The 12,996-nt window shown below is 44.3% G+C and overlaps 1 pseudogene; it reads left to right on the top strand.

Moving 5' to 3' along the window:
- Nucleotides 1–1,797: 1,797 nt before the first annotated feature.
- LOC105858464 (death effector domain-containing protein pseudogene) lies at nt 1,798–6,067 on the top strand (annotated as a pseudogene).
- Nucleotides 6,068–12,996: the final 6,929 nt, after the last annotated feature.

The following is a 12,996-nucleotide window of genomic DNA, read 5'->3' as shown; positions in this document are numbered from 1 at the left end:
CCTATAAAATAATAGAGCTGGAAAATTTCCATCCCCTAGAGACTTCATAGCCATCCTAACATCACAGCACAATGCATTACTCGCCTGTTTGTGGTGATGCTTGTGTAACAAACTTACTGTGCGGTCAGTGGTATACAAGTATAGCACATGCAATTATGTACAGTGCATAATACTTGATAATAATAAATGACTATTACTGATTTATGAATTTACTATACTATACTTTTAGTCATTATTTTAGATGGACTATACTCCTTCTACTTATTAAAAAAAAGTTTACTGTATACAGTATGCTGTTACACTAACAGCAGCCTCATACACCTTGTGCTTAAATGCATCTCTTAATTGTTTCATTTACTCTTGTGCTTTATTTTATCTCTTGTTATTTTGCTCATCGTGGCCCGTAAAGCCTACAAAATCCATGGCCAATGTTGCCAGTAAGAGGCCACACTAAGTGCTTGACCTGGAAACGAAATTACAAGTACAGTGTTCGTAAAATCTACAGTAGTATACAGTAATGTCCTAGACATTCACATTCACTCACTCAGAGCAACTACTAGTCCTACAAACTCCATTCATGCTAAGTGCCCTATGCAGGTGTAACATTTTTATCTTTTACACTGTATTTTTATCGATGCTTTTCTATGTTTAGATACATAAATACTTACCATTGTTTTACAATTGCCTGCATTATTGCTGACAGTAACACGCCGTACAGGTTTATAGCGCAGGAGCAATAGGCTATACTGTATAACCTAGGCGTATAGTACACTAGACTATCTAGGTTTGTGTAAATATGCTATTATGTTCACACAAAGATGAAATCGCCTAATGACACATTTCTCAGAACATATTCCTGTTGATAAGTGGCACATGACTGTATTTGGTATTCTGGAAAAGGAAAAATTGTAGATACATAAAAAGATCAGTGGTTGCCAGGCATTGAGGAGAGGGAGGGATGACTAAGTGGAGCATAGTGGGGCATTGGGACGATTTTTAGGGCAGTGAAACTATCCTGTAAGATGTCATAATGGTAGATACATGCCATACATTTGTCAAAACCCTTAGATGCACAACAGCAAGAATGACTTTAACAAACTATGGAGTTTGGTTTGATTATGATGTGTCACTGTAGGCTCATCAGTTGTGACAAATGTACCTCCCTGGTGTGAGATGCTGATAGTAGGATGGCTGTATGAGTGTGAGGGTACTTGGGTACATGGGAAATAGTTCCTAAGTGTTTGTGTCACCTAAAACTGCTCAAAAAATTAAAGTCTACTATTTTTTTTTAAAGGTAGCTCTGTACTGGCTGATATAAAACAATACCCAAGATATATCACAAGGTAAAACTTGCTAGTTGTAGAAGTGTGAATAGTATGTCCCCATTTGTGTAAACAAACTACTGTGTGTGGCATCTACCCAACATAAATGGCCATCATAAGAACATGTGTAAATAAACTGAATACAGATGATTAAGATGGGGCCACAGGACGCACTTTCGTCCCCAGGAGACCCGGGAACCCTGGCTATCTACCTAACACTTCTTGACTCCTCCTGTATTAAGTCCCCCACGCCAGCAGCGGCGGAAGCGACTGGAGCCCGGAAGTGCGTGAGCCCGGAAGCGCGAGCCCGGAAGCACGAGCCGGAAGCGCAAGCCCGGAAGCGGCGCCATGAAACAGGAACGCTGAGGGCGCGCAGGGATCCAGTGTAGCGGCACGGCGGCTGAGCTGAGGTACGCTCGGAGTTGCAGTTGCTGAGCAGAAATTCTGGGAACTACTGCATACCCGAGCTCCCAGCATGGCTGTCCTAAAGCGGCGTGCAAGCCAGGTGTGGCCAGAAGAACATGCTGAGCAGGAGCACGGGCCCGTACAGCCTGCACCGCACATTTGACATTGTGGCCACCCATCTGACACACTGAGATGTGCGCGTGCTTTTTCTTCCTCTTTATTGATGCCATTGATGAGCAGGAATGTGGATGCATCCGGAATGGACATGACTTCTTCTTGCTGGGAGCACCAGGGCTGCTGTGATGAGAGCAGCTTTCGCCAGGTGCTGCAGCTGCCGAGCCTCATCACCCGCCATGACCTGCTGCCGTGTGTCACGCTCAAGAGGAGGCGGGCTGCGTGCCCTGATCCTGTGGACAAGTGTCTAGGGGAGACATCAGTTCGCTCTGTGACCCCCAGAGCCCTCAGTGATCCAGAACGGAGGCCTCCCCAGACCCCTAAAACAGTGCCTCCTCGCTACCCTGTGGTGTGCACCCCACTTCCGGTCCTCCGGTGTGTAGCAAGCCGCCAGCCCGAGGGAGAGCTACACCTGGGAGCCATTGAAAACGCCGGCAGTCAGTGAGTGACCCCAGATCCCAAGGGAAAGCAAACACGTGACATCAGACTGCGGGTTCGGGCTGAATACTGCCAGCACGAGACTGCTCTGCGGGACAACATCTTCTCTGACAAGGACGACCCACTTGAGCGCCAGTTTGAGTGCTTTAACCAGGCCAACACCATCCTCAAGTCCCAGGACTTGGGCTCCATCGTCTGTGGCGTCAAGTTCTCTCAGCTCACCGACCTCGACACTTTCTGGCGCGACTGCATCAATGGCTCATTGACAGAGGCACTTAAAGGTGTCTTCATCGCAGACTCCCACAAACAAGCTGTGGGCCATGAAGCCATCAAACTGCTGGTGAATGTGAATGAGGACGACTATGAGCTGGGCCGACAAAAACTCCTGAGCAACTTGATGCTGCAAGCGTTGCCCTGACCTCTTCCCTTTTCGCTTCTGTAGGATCTGTTCCCACAACCCACCTCTGGAGCTTGCTGTTCTGGGGTTTGTTCTCTACCCTTCCAACCAATCACGTCCCTGCCTTTTTTTTTTTTTTTTAAGAAAAGACAAAGGAAAGTGGAAATGGTGTTCCCTACCCTTCCCTGGACCCATGTGCCTGGGTTTCCCCTTTCTTTCCCTTTTCCACTTACCCCCTAATGTGTGTCTCTACAGCCACTTTACCACTGAGCCATAAGACAAATGTATAGGAAGAAGCAAAGTCTATAGAACATAGTCTTTGTAAGGGATTGAAGTGAACGCTGCTTTTGGGTGCACTAAAGGGTTATTAATACTTTTAGCTTTATTCAGGCTATTAAGTTTTGTCTAAAATAACAAAGGGCTATGAGTAAGGGAGTTATGTGGAAGGTGAGACTCTGAAGTATATTTTGGAAATTAATCAACGCCCTCTTCCAAATTATAGAATTAAAAAGAATAAGTACATAAAAATAAATAAATATATATTGAATACATTAGTGTAACTGTAGAATGAAATTTTATGCTGCAGATCAAAAGAATGAGATAGATGTATGTGCTGATTCATCAAGATCTCCAAAATTTGAAGTGTAAAAGGTTGAAATAAAGCTCTGTATATCACCTTTAAGTAAATGTAATATATGTTTCTATTTTCACAAATGTATTTTGGAAAGATACTAAGAAAGAATTAATGGCGTACTACATACACCATACTGGGGGAGGATTGGGAGATGGGACCTGTGGGATGGACCAGAGAGTTTACTTTTACTTTCCTTTTAGTACTCATCTGGTTTGCTTGGATTTTTACTATAAGAACTATTACAAAGTACAGTTTAAAAATAATAATAAAAAAGAAAAAATGCTCCACAGGATTCTAGATTTTACTGTCATGGCCACTCCCCTATTTTGATGGGGAAATTGAGATGCAATTTAAGCAAAAGTTGACAAACTCAATAATAAATTTGTGACTGTGGGGTCCAGGGGTGGGGGGTGGGGAGTGGACATGCAACAGATAACAGCCAAGAAGTAAAAGTGGAAATAGAATTTTTAGTAACCCTTTTGGAGGGGGCAAGAGGAAGGATGTGAGAAGAAACCAGGAAATGAAAATAAAGATGCCAAAAACTTGAACAAATGAGGAAGCTATTAGAGAAAAGACTGAGCTTGCTCAAGCAATTTCTGGGGCCTATTTTCTGTCCCCAGTATGTGCGGATGCGTATCTCTGCACACGCCTTCTCCTGTGGCTGTTTCTGACAGTCTGGTGGATTAACGGGGCTATAAATCCCTCTGTCTCAGGCTGGAGTGCCCTTAGGGACTGCCTTGCTGGGCAGAGCACCACTGCAGCAGAGGGGCCTCAGAGACAGCCACAGACACCAAAAAGGGCTGGAGGCCTTGGGGACGCCCTGCCCGGTAGCTAGTGCTGCTCTACTTCTAGCCGTTTTCTCTATTCTGCTTCTGCATAAAATTGTATTTGTGCAGTCTTCCACTGCTAATAAATACCCACTGATACTCCAACCCTTTCTCAGTACAAACAGGGAAACAGATTCTTAGTGAAGAAGGAATTTGAGAAATATCAGAGGAATAGTGGGAAGAGTGGATCTAGAACCTGGGGCTTCTGACATCTCTATCTCTTTTCCTGCTTTTTATTCTTACCTTTTAGTTGAACTCAAAAAGGCCTGAAGGCAAGTTTAAATTTCAATGGCTTAAGTGGATAAAGGAATATTCTTAGGAAAACAAAAATACAAGACTCACAAAAACCAATGAGGAGAAAAAATATCAGTAATTAGAATAGACAAAAGAGGAGAATTTTGTGCTTAAATATTTTCATGGGTGAATTTATCCATAAAATGGAAATTTAGAGAATTGAATGGCAGGGATCCAAAGAAATTTTGCTAGTGCAGCTCCAAAATATGGTGGTTTGATTACCTCCTCTGGATCAGTCACTTTGGTAAGGTGCTGTTGATACAGTAATGAGTAAGTTGGATAATTCCTGTCCTCCTTTGGTTTGCAGTCTAGTGTACAGTTTTGGCAGTTTATACAAAACCAGACCATCGATTGACTACAAACGCTCATTGAACGCACTGCCGTCAGCTACCAGTTTGCCACGAATTTATTTGCAAAGCTCAGCAAAGCGTGATGTGCACTGTCTCGGTTAAAAAACATGTTGGTCTCAGCCTTTGTGAAGTTCAGAGTCAAGAGTGAAACCAGCGCTCAAGGGAGCCTATTGAGGGGCAGAGACCCAGGGCTCTGCGTACTGGCTCCAGGCAAGTGGAGGACAGCCTGGGTAAACAGAGCAGCCTGGGGAGCAAAGAACAGCGTTGCTAAGAGGAAAGGGAAAGAGGAAGAGCGGAGGCTCCTGTCCCTGCAGGGAGCTGACATGCTGATGGCCGAAGTGGGGGAAGAAGCCAGGCAGTGACCAGCGAGCCCAGAGGGTGCAGCACAGACCCTCAGAACCCCAGAACGCTAGACCCGGGACAGCCCTGCAAGATCATGGAGAAGTACAGAGGAGGAAGGCTGTGGCCTGAAGGAGGGAGGCAACTTACAAATGTCTTAGCGCAAGTTAGAGGCAGTGCTGGGATCAGATCCCACGACCGTTTGCCCGGACTTTCCCCACAGCTACATACCACCCTGTGAAGGGAACAGCATGCTAGCTAAATGCAGGATGTTTTGGAGTCAAACTGAGTTTTCATCACAGTTCTGCCACTTGCTGCTGACTTTATGATCTTGGGCAAGTTTGTCTTTTAACCCAGATTCCTTTGTCTGTAAAATAAGGACAGTCATTGTAATTACTACCATGGCTTTTCTCCAAGGTGGCCATCACTGACTCCTCCCCTCCTGCATGCACACGCCGTCGCCCCCTCACCCCATCATCGTCACCCTGTCACGAGATGGAGTTTCTTCTTCTACTCCCATGGATCCGGTCTGACTTGTGACTGCTGCGACCAATGAATACAATGGAAGTGACACTCCCAGTTCCAGAGCTAGTCTTAGGAGATGACAGTTTCTGCCTGTCTCTCCTGAACTGCTTGCTCTGTAAGAGGCAAACAGTCCCACTATATAAGAAGTGTACTGCTGCCCAGAGACCTCTGTGCTATGACGGAGCACAAACCAGCCATGCGGTGGAGCAGCCACATGGAGAGGGACTCGCCCACCCACTCCAGCCCCTGGCTCTTCTGGATTACACAGCAAGAGGTCAGGGGAACACTTACCTCCTGAGACTGTTGTGTGGATTCATGAGACGACTATCTAGAACAGGACTTGGCATATAGTGAAACTGAATAAATGGTAGCTTTTTATTGAACTAAAACCAAATAAACCCGAAGTACCTTCACTATGAGTCTCTTAGGAAAAGTGTGTATGCGGCACCCCTAATGGGCGCATTTGAAGACAGTGCAGAACAAACCCCGTGCCCCCTCCATGTGACAGCCCCCATGGCATGCTCCAGCCACCCCAGCCTTCTCAGCCCTTCCTGTGAGTCAGGTGTTCGCACATGCTGTTCCTGCTGCCTAAAAGCCTTTCCTTTCCCCCTGTTTATCTCATTCTCCTGTACTCATCTCTTAGCTCTCAGTTTAATCATCATTTCCTCTGGAACTCAGTCTATGTCCCCACCCTCTGGGACACATTCTCAGGACACTGTGCCGCTCTCCCTCCCAGTGCTTATCTTAGTTTTGCACCTTTGCATTTATATGTGAGATCATTCCATAAATATATTTTCGAAAAAACTCCCTCAGGGCAGGGATAGCATGTTAATTTTATTGGCTTTTGCTTATCACCATAGTCCCCAAATCTAGCACCAGCTGGAACTCCTGAACATGTCGCTGCTCAGTAAATAACTTTTGCAAGCAGGCATGCAAGCTCCAGTTTTCCATGTGTCTTTTCTTCTGTGGACTAAACGTCTCCAGGCCCTTCAAGGTAGAGGACTTGGTTTGACTTTGTTCCCTTTCCTTCCACTGACTCCTGGTTGACGCCACTCAGCCCAAATCCGCTTCCCTCCCAGCCACCTTCAGGTGGCTGCCTCGTGCCCCACAGTCAGTGGCTTGTTTGGTCTTTTTGCTCTTTGGGGAGGAGGCACTGCTAATCCCAAGGAGTTCCTCCCCTACAGTTGTCTGTTATCAAACAAGGCACTTCCTCCTCAAACTTAAAATGTGGGTCCCCAGGACTCTAAGCAACATGGGCACCCCCCCCACTTGGGCTCCCGGCCCCACCCTTCCCCACTTCTCCAACACTACGTCCCCTCCTCTCCCTTCCGGCTTCCCTTTCTACAGCCCCATTGAGGCAACCATCGCCGCTCCCTTGGAGTATTCTATTTCCGTCACCTTCAGTCCCTCCCTCACACCAGCTGCCTCGGGAATTTTCTGAACCACGGATCTGCTCCTGTCCCTTCCCTGCCTAAGACCTTCAGTGAACTCTTTCCTACCGCCTTCGCCTTCAGCAGCGGTTGCAAATTGGCACTCACAGTTCACATCTGGCCTGCAGATGTCTTTGGTGTGATCTGCAGAGTTTAAAAATTCAGTGAGGCTCTAACATTTAAGAATTGGAGATTTTCACATGAAGTTCTAGATGCCCAGTTTCTCTTAAAAATATCAATGACCCATCCCCACTGGAAACATGAAAATAGCCAGGCGGAGCTGAGTAGAGGCTGCTCCCCTGGGACGCTTGGTCTTGAGTTTGCCGGTTTCCACCACTCCCTAACGTCTGGCTTTCAGGCTCGATGGTCAGCTGCCATTTGTCATTGCTGTTGCAGTGACTCACCCCATCGTTCCACTTGTTTGTGCTGCACCCCTGCCTTCTGCAGGCCCTTGTGTTGCTACCTTTATCTGGTTTGTGAGAATTCTCAACTTCTTGGCATGTCAAGAAGCAGAAGAAATATGAATGAAGAGACAGCATTTTCATCAGTTAGTAGAGTAGCACTTCTAATTCACAGCTCAATGTTATTTTCTGTGCATGTAGGCTGAGATTATGGTTATTTTTTATTTTCTTCTTTGTGCTTTCCTATAGAACCCAAAATTTCTACAATAAACATGCTTTCCCTTTGCAAAGCTAGAATTTAAGTAAAGGGTACACCCACAGAATTTTAGCTATGTATTTAACGTATAAAATATGGAGTGCTTTGCTCCCTTTTGTATATTTACACATACTGTTGGCTCTGTTGTCTAAATAGGCCATTTCTTATCCCATGGTACTACCATTGCCCATAAATGAAATACATTTAAATCACCTTTTACTTCTCCTCCTCTTGGTTTTGCCTTTTTGGAATCATTTTATTGACGTATAACACATATAAATCAGTGCAAAAAACTCAAGTATATGTCATACAGTTTTGTAAATGCATTTCGATGCTTTTGTGCATTTTCATAAAATGACTACACTTCTGTGAATAGCACCCAGACACATCTGATCCTCATGATCTCGTGAGGCAGGCAGAATTGCACGCAGATGAAGAAGCTGAGGCCGAGAGGAGGCAAAAGTAAATGGCTTGCTTCAGGTCTCCCAGCCAGTGTGTGGCTGAGCTGAGACTTGAGCCCAGTCTCCCCACATCGTAATAGAACTCCCAACAGGGTCGTGGGAGGGTGGAGGGGCAATGCCAAGGGGAGAGGGCTGGAGAAGACGTTGCTGCTGTGAGTCAGATCACAGCAAATTTACAGCCCGCTCTCTTCACTCACCTTCCAACCTGCTTCCCCTGCTCCTCCCCCCCTCCTTCTCCCACTGCTGTTTTGGTTATTTGTCCATTTGTTGCTTAAAGCACACAGCGAAACACTCCCTGTAATGGCTTGTTTTTGGAATCAGTTTGGCCAAGAGAGTTACCATGTTGGAGAAATTCAGCCCGGGCTTCCTTCCTCTGCTTTATTGGAGCATGTAAACAGTGGCTGCAGAACCGGAAACAGGAAATGCCCTATTCACTCGATGGCTGAAGCTTGAGATAGGAGCCTCCAGAGTGACAACATCATTCAGAAATCCCCAGCAACTCCCTGGGGCTTCTCCTGTCAAATCCTGGCTCGGACTTGAAAAGGCCCTTCGAACATCTTTAACAGTTCCTTCCCTCTGCCGTGGATGGGGAATCTGACATGCACGGGAGGAAAGATGTTTGCCTAAGGACATACATAGTCAACCTGTGGCACAGCCAGGGTTAGAAACACACTAGCAGGACTCTCTCCTCATTACGTGCAACCTGTACATTTTTGTGTCAGGTTCTTTGCTCGTGCTGGTGATGTACCTATTGCCTCTCAGCTCCTACCCCGTCTTCCTATCTCTGTTCTGTGGTGCTGGTGCTGGAAGTCTACAGAGTACATTTCCTAGAATTTCTTGCTGGGTATCTTGATGTTTCCTGTCCTTTGGCGGCAAAGGACAGCTAGTGATCTACCTCCAGCTCCTTTCAGCACCCCCACTGTAAGCTGTAGGTTGTCCTCATCTCAGAAGTCAGAGCTCCAGCTACGTGATTCCTCCTCCTTCTGAGATCTAAGCATTAGGCAAGCATGGGGTCCTCCTATGAACTTCTAGTTTCTGGTAACCTTTCCATTTACTTTCTGTTCTCTCAGTCCTATGGGTGGTAGCTGCTTCCTGCAGTTACTCATATCTAGGTTGTCTGAACATTTTTGTTTTGTTGGTTTAAACTTTCAACAACTGCGCAATCAATTCCCTGTGTTATATACCTCTTATTTGAAATATCCAGCATGATTTTTCATCTTCAAACTAAATACTAACTCGTAGGTTATTTAAAAACCTCTATTTTCTAATTTTTGCAGTTCTCTACTTCTAAACATTTGTAGAATCATCAAATAGGTTATGTCCAGAGTATGGGAAGAGAATTAACATTCCTTCATTCAATGAATATTTACTTAGGATCCACCTGGGTTCTGAAACACAATAATAAGCAGTTCTTGTCTACAAGGAATTTAAAGTCTTATGGGAAGACAGGTCAGTAAACAGGCAAATACAGATCAGTGTGAAAAGTGTTATGAGAGGTGTAAGCACATGTGAGTTTGGGAGAACATGAGACCGGCCTCTAATCTAAAATAGTGAGGTGGCAAAATGTTAGGGAGAACTTCCCCAAGAAAGTAAGATCTAACTTAAACCTAAGGGGTGAGTAAGAATTAGTTTGCCAGACAAATTGGTGGTTCTGGAAGGTTGTTGGAAGAGATGTTGTGAGCAGAGATGAAATGAGAAACTGTCAGAGCATGTTACAGGTGGAGTTATGTTCACACTCCCACCAATTTATATGTTGAAATCCTATCTCAGAATGTGACCTTATTTGGAAATAGGGTTGTTATAGATGTAATTAGTTAAGATGAGGTCATATTGGAGTAGGGTAGGCCCCTAAACCAATATGACTTGTGGCCTTATAAAAAAGGGGAAATTTGGAGACAGACACACACAGAGAGAAGACAAGATCAAAGCAATGCGTCTACAAGGCAAAGAACACCAACAATTGCCAGTAAACTACCGAAAGCTAGGAGAAGAGCATGGAACAGATTATATGCTCCTTCGCAGCCCTCAGAAGGAACCAACCTTTATGACCTCTTGGATCTCAGACTTCCAGCCTCCAGAATTGTGAGGCAATATATTTTTGTCACTGAAGCAACCCAGTGTTTGGTACTTTGTTATGGCAGCAACTGATACAAACTAGCAAACTAATACAGGGACTAATCATGAAGGGTATTATAAACCTTGTTAGTAATACTGTACATTTAATGAGCACATAATAAACACTCGGCTCTAGGTGCTTTAAAGCTATTAACTCATTTAGTATTCATGACAACTCTAAGACTTAGGTACTATTTTTATCTTTATAAAGAAAAAGAATGAGTACACAGGAGTTTAGGTGAGTTGGTCAAGGTTATCCATTTAATAAGGGATGTGAGGCTAGGTTTTGAAGCCTGGCTAAGAATAAACATAATACCACTACTTTGTGAGAGGTTGAATTTTTATCTTGAGAGCAATGCCTACCATTAGAGATATTTTAAAAGTCAGGTTTATTGAGATACAATTTACAAAGAGTAAAATTTACCCTTTAGGATATGTGGCTCTATGTAGGTGTGTAGTTCTATGGGTTCTGACAAATGCATATGGTTTGTCAAAATCCACAGTACTATACCACCATCATGGGTTGGGTAGTCACCACCATCACAAGGTTTTCATGAGAGCAGTAACACGGTACGATTTTCATTTAGGACTAACCATCCTGACTATGGTACGGGGAATGGGTTGGAAGGGGCCAAGAGTGAAGACGGCCATGGAAGGCAGTGGTGTGGAGCTGAGCAGTGAGGGTGGACATGGGTAGACTTGGACAGATGTGAACAGCTGGGAGAGCTCTGGGACAGGTGGAAGCCATGGACCTTAGAAACCATTGTCTCTTGAGGCTTCTACTATTAATACATAAACATGAGTCAAACACAATTTGAATAACTCCCAGGCCATCTGACATCTTTAAGCAAAGTCTTAAAAAAAAAAATCTGACTTGGTGATGTACCATCGATAATGTGTAGCCCCCGATTGCTGCTCTTTCCCTGTAAACTGCTTTGGCCCAGCGTCGCCCAATTAGGCTTAGAACAACGCATAATTGCATTTGAGCATGAGTGAATTGTGACATTTTTAGGCTACATCATGAAATTGTGCTCCTGCTGAATGATTTTCCATAAAAAGTGGTGGAGGTGGGTGTGCTTAAACAAAGCTTCCATGTGTGTCTGACAAATTTGAATCCTTTTCAACAATCATTTACTAGCTGTGGACCCTCTTGAGGAATTAGTGCCTTTAGTGCTGATTCCACACAGCCTGTGGGATGTCCATTTCTTCCACCTCCCTTCTCATCATCCCATTCTTTTCCAAAGGACCCTCTTCAGAGTGGCCTTTCATGACCACCTTGTATAAAATCATCACCATCCTACACATGTCACTCTCAATCTCTCAGCTTGCTTTATTTTCTTCATGGGGGTCTATGTCTTGTGAAAATTTTAATCTGTTTATTCTATGTTCTCTACCCCCACTGCCCCTAAAATACAAGATCCATGAATGTAGGGAGTTTGTTTCTATTATTTATTGCTACATTCTCAGTGTCTGGAATGGTGCCTGGTACATAATGGGATTCCATAAATATTTATAGAAGGAATAAATGGAGCCATGACCCACTATTGAAAAACTTTAATATCCATGCTCTCTGGCCACTTCAATTGGAAAAGCCTTGGTAGGTGAAGAAATTGCTTAAGGTTTCAGAGCAGGTTGGTGGCTGGGGCAAGAGGGGACCTAAGTTCCCCTGTTTCCAGCCCAGACCTCATTTCTCTGCTTCATGTGGCCTCTCAAACCTGTCTAATCTTAGCACAGCACAGTGGATTATTAAGAATGTGGACTTATAACTTTGACTCAAAAGGTACAAAACCAATTTATATAACCAAAATGTTTGTACCCCCACAATATCCTGAGGGGGAAAAAAAAAGGAACATGGACTTCAGAAACCATCAGACTTGGATTTAAATCTGAACTCTACCATGTAGGTGGTTTACCTCTCTGAACCTGCTTTGTTCACCTGTGAAACAAGGATAAAAATCAAACCTACCTAGTAGCATTTCTGTGAGCTTTAAATGAGATGATAGTTCAGCTGAAGTGCTTTGTGTAGAGGGCCTGGCAAAAAATTAATTTTTCATAAATATTAAACATTGCTATTCCTTCATGAGAACCACCAGTGGTTTTCATATCTTTCCTGACTTCTGGTAGGCTTGAATAATTTCTCATTTACATTTTAAACTGTGGATGACATCAAAATTATAGGAGGTTAATATAAATAAAAGGGAAAGGGCTCCCCTTGATGAAAGGGAGACACCGTCTCCTTCCTCATTAAGTCCCATTTTCCTCATCAGTAGAGTGGATGGTTGAACGCATAATTTCTATGATGCTGTCTCTGCCTGATATCCTATGATTCATCGCTGAAAATAGAATGGGATTAAAATGGCTCATGCTTAGAATAAGGGAGGAGTCCAAGTAGGGTAATCAGGTGTGTCTACCTCTTCCTGTCTTCCCTGACAGTAGTGGATAACTTTGGAATTCATTTCTTTCTTAAATAGGTAGTCACTGCAAGCCTACTATGTGCCAGGCCCTGGGATAGGCACAGGGATGGTTTTGTCTATGAGAGTCTAAGTAGATGGGTTGTCTCTGCTTTTTTCAGGCACAAATAGGTGCTTCTGTGCCAAATGCTCTCTGGAGCACTGTATTAGATCGAGA

This window comes from Microcebus murinus, chromosome 21 (genome assembly GCF_040939455.1).
Source record: "Microcebus murinus isolate Inina chromosome 21, M.murinus_Inina_mat1.0, whole genome shotgun sequence".
Lineage (NCBI taxonomy): Eukaryota > Metazoa > Chordata > Mammalia > Primates > Cheirogaleidae > Microcebus > Microcebus murinus.
This window is presented reverse-complemented; position numbering and strand designations above follow the sequence as displayed.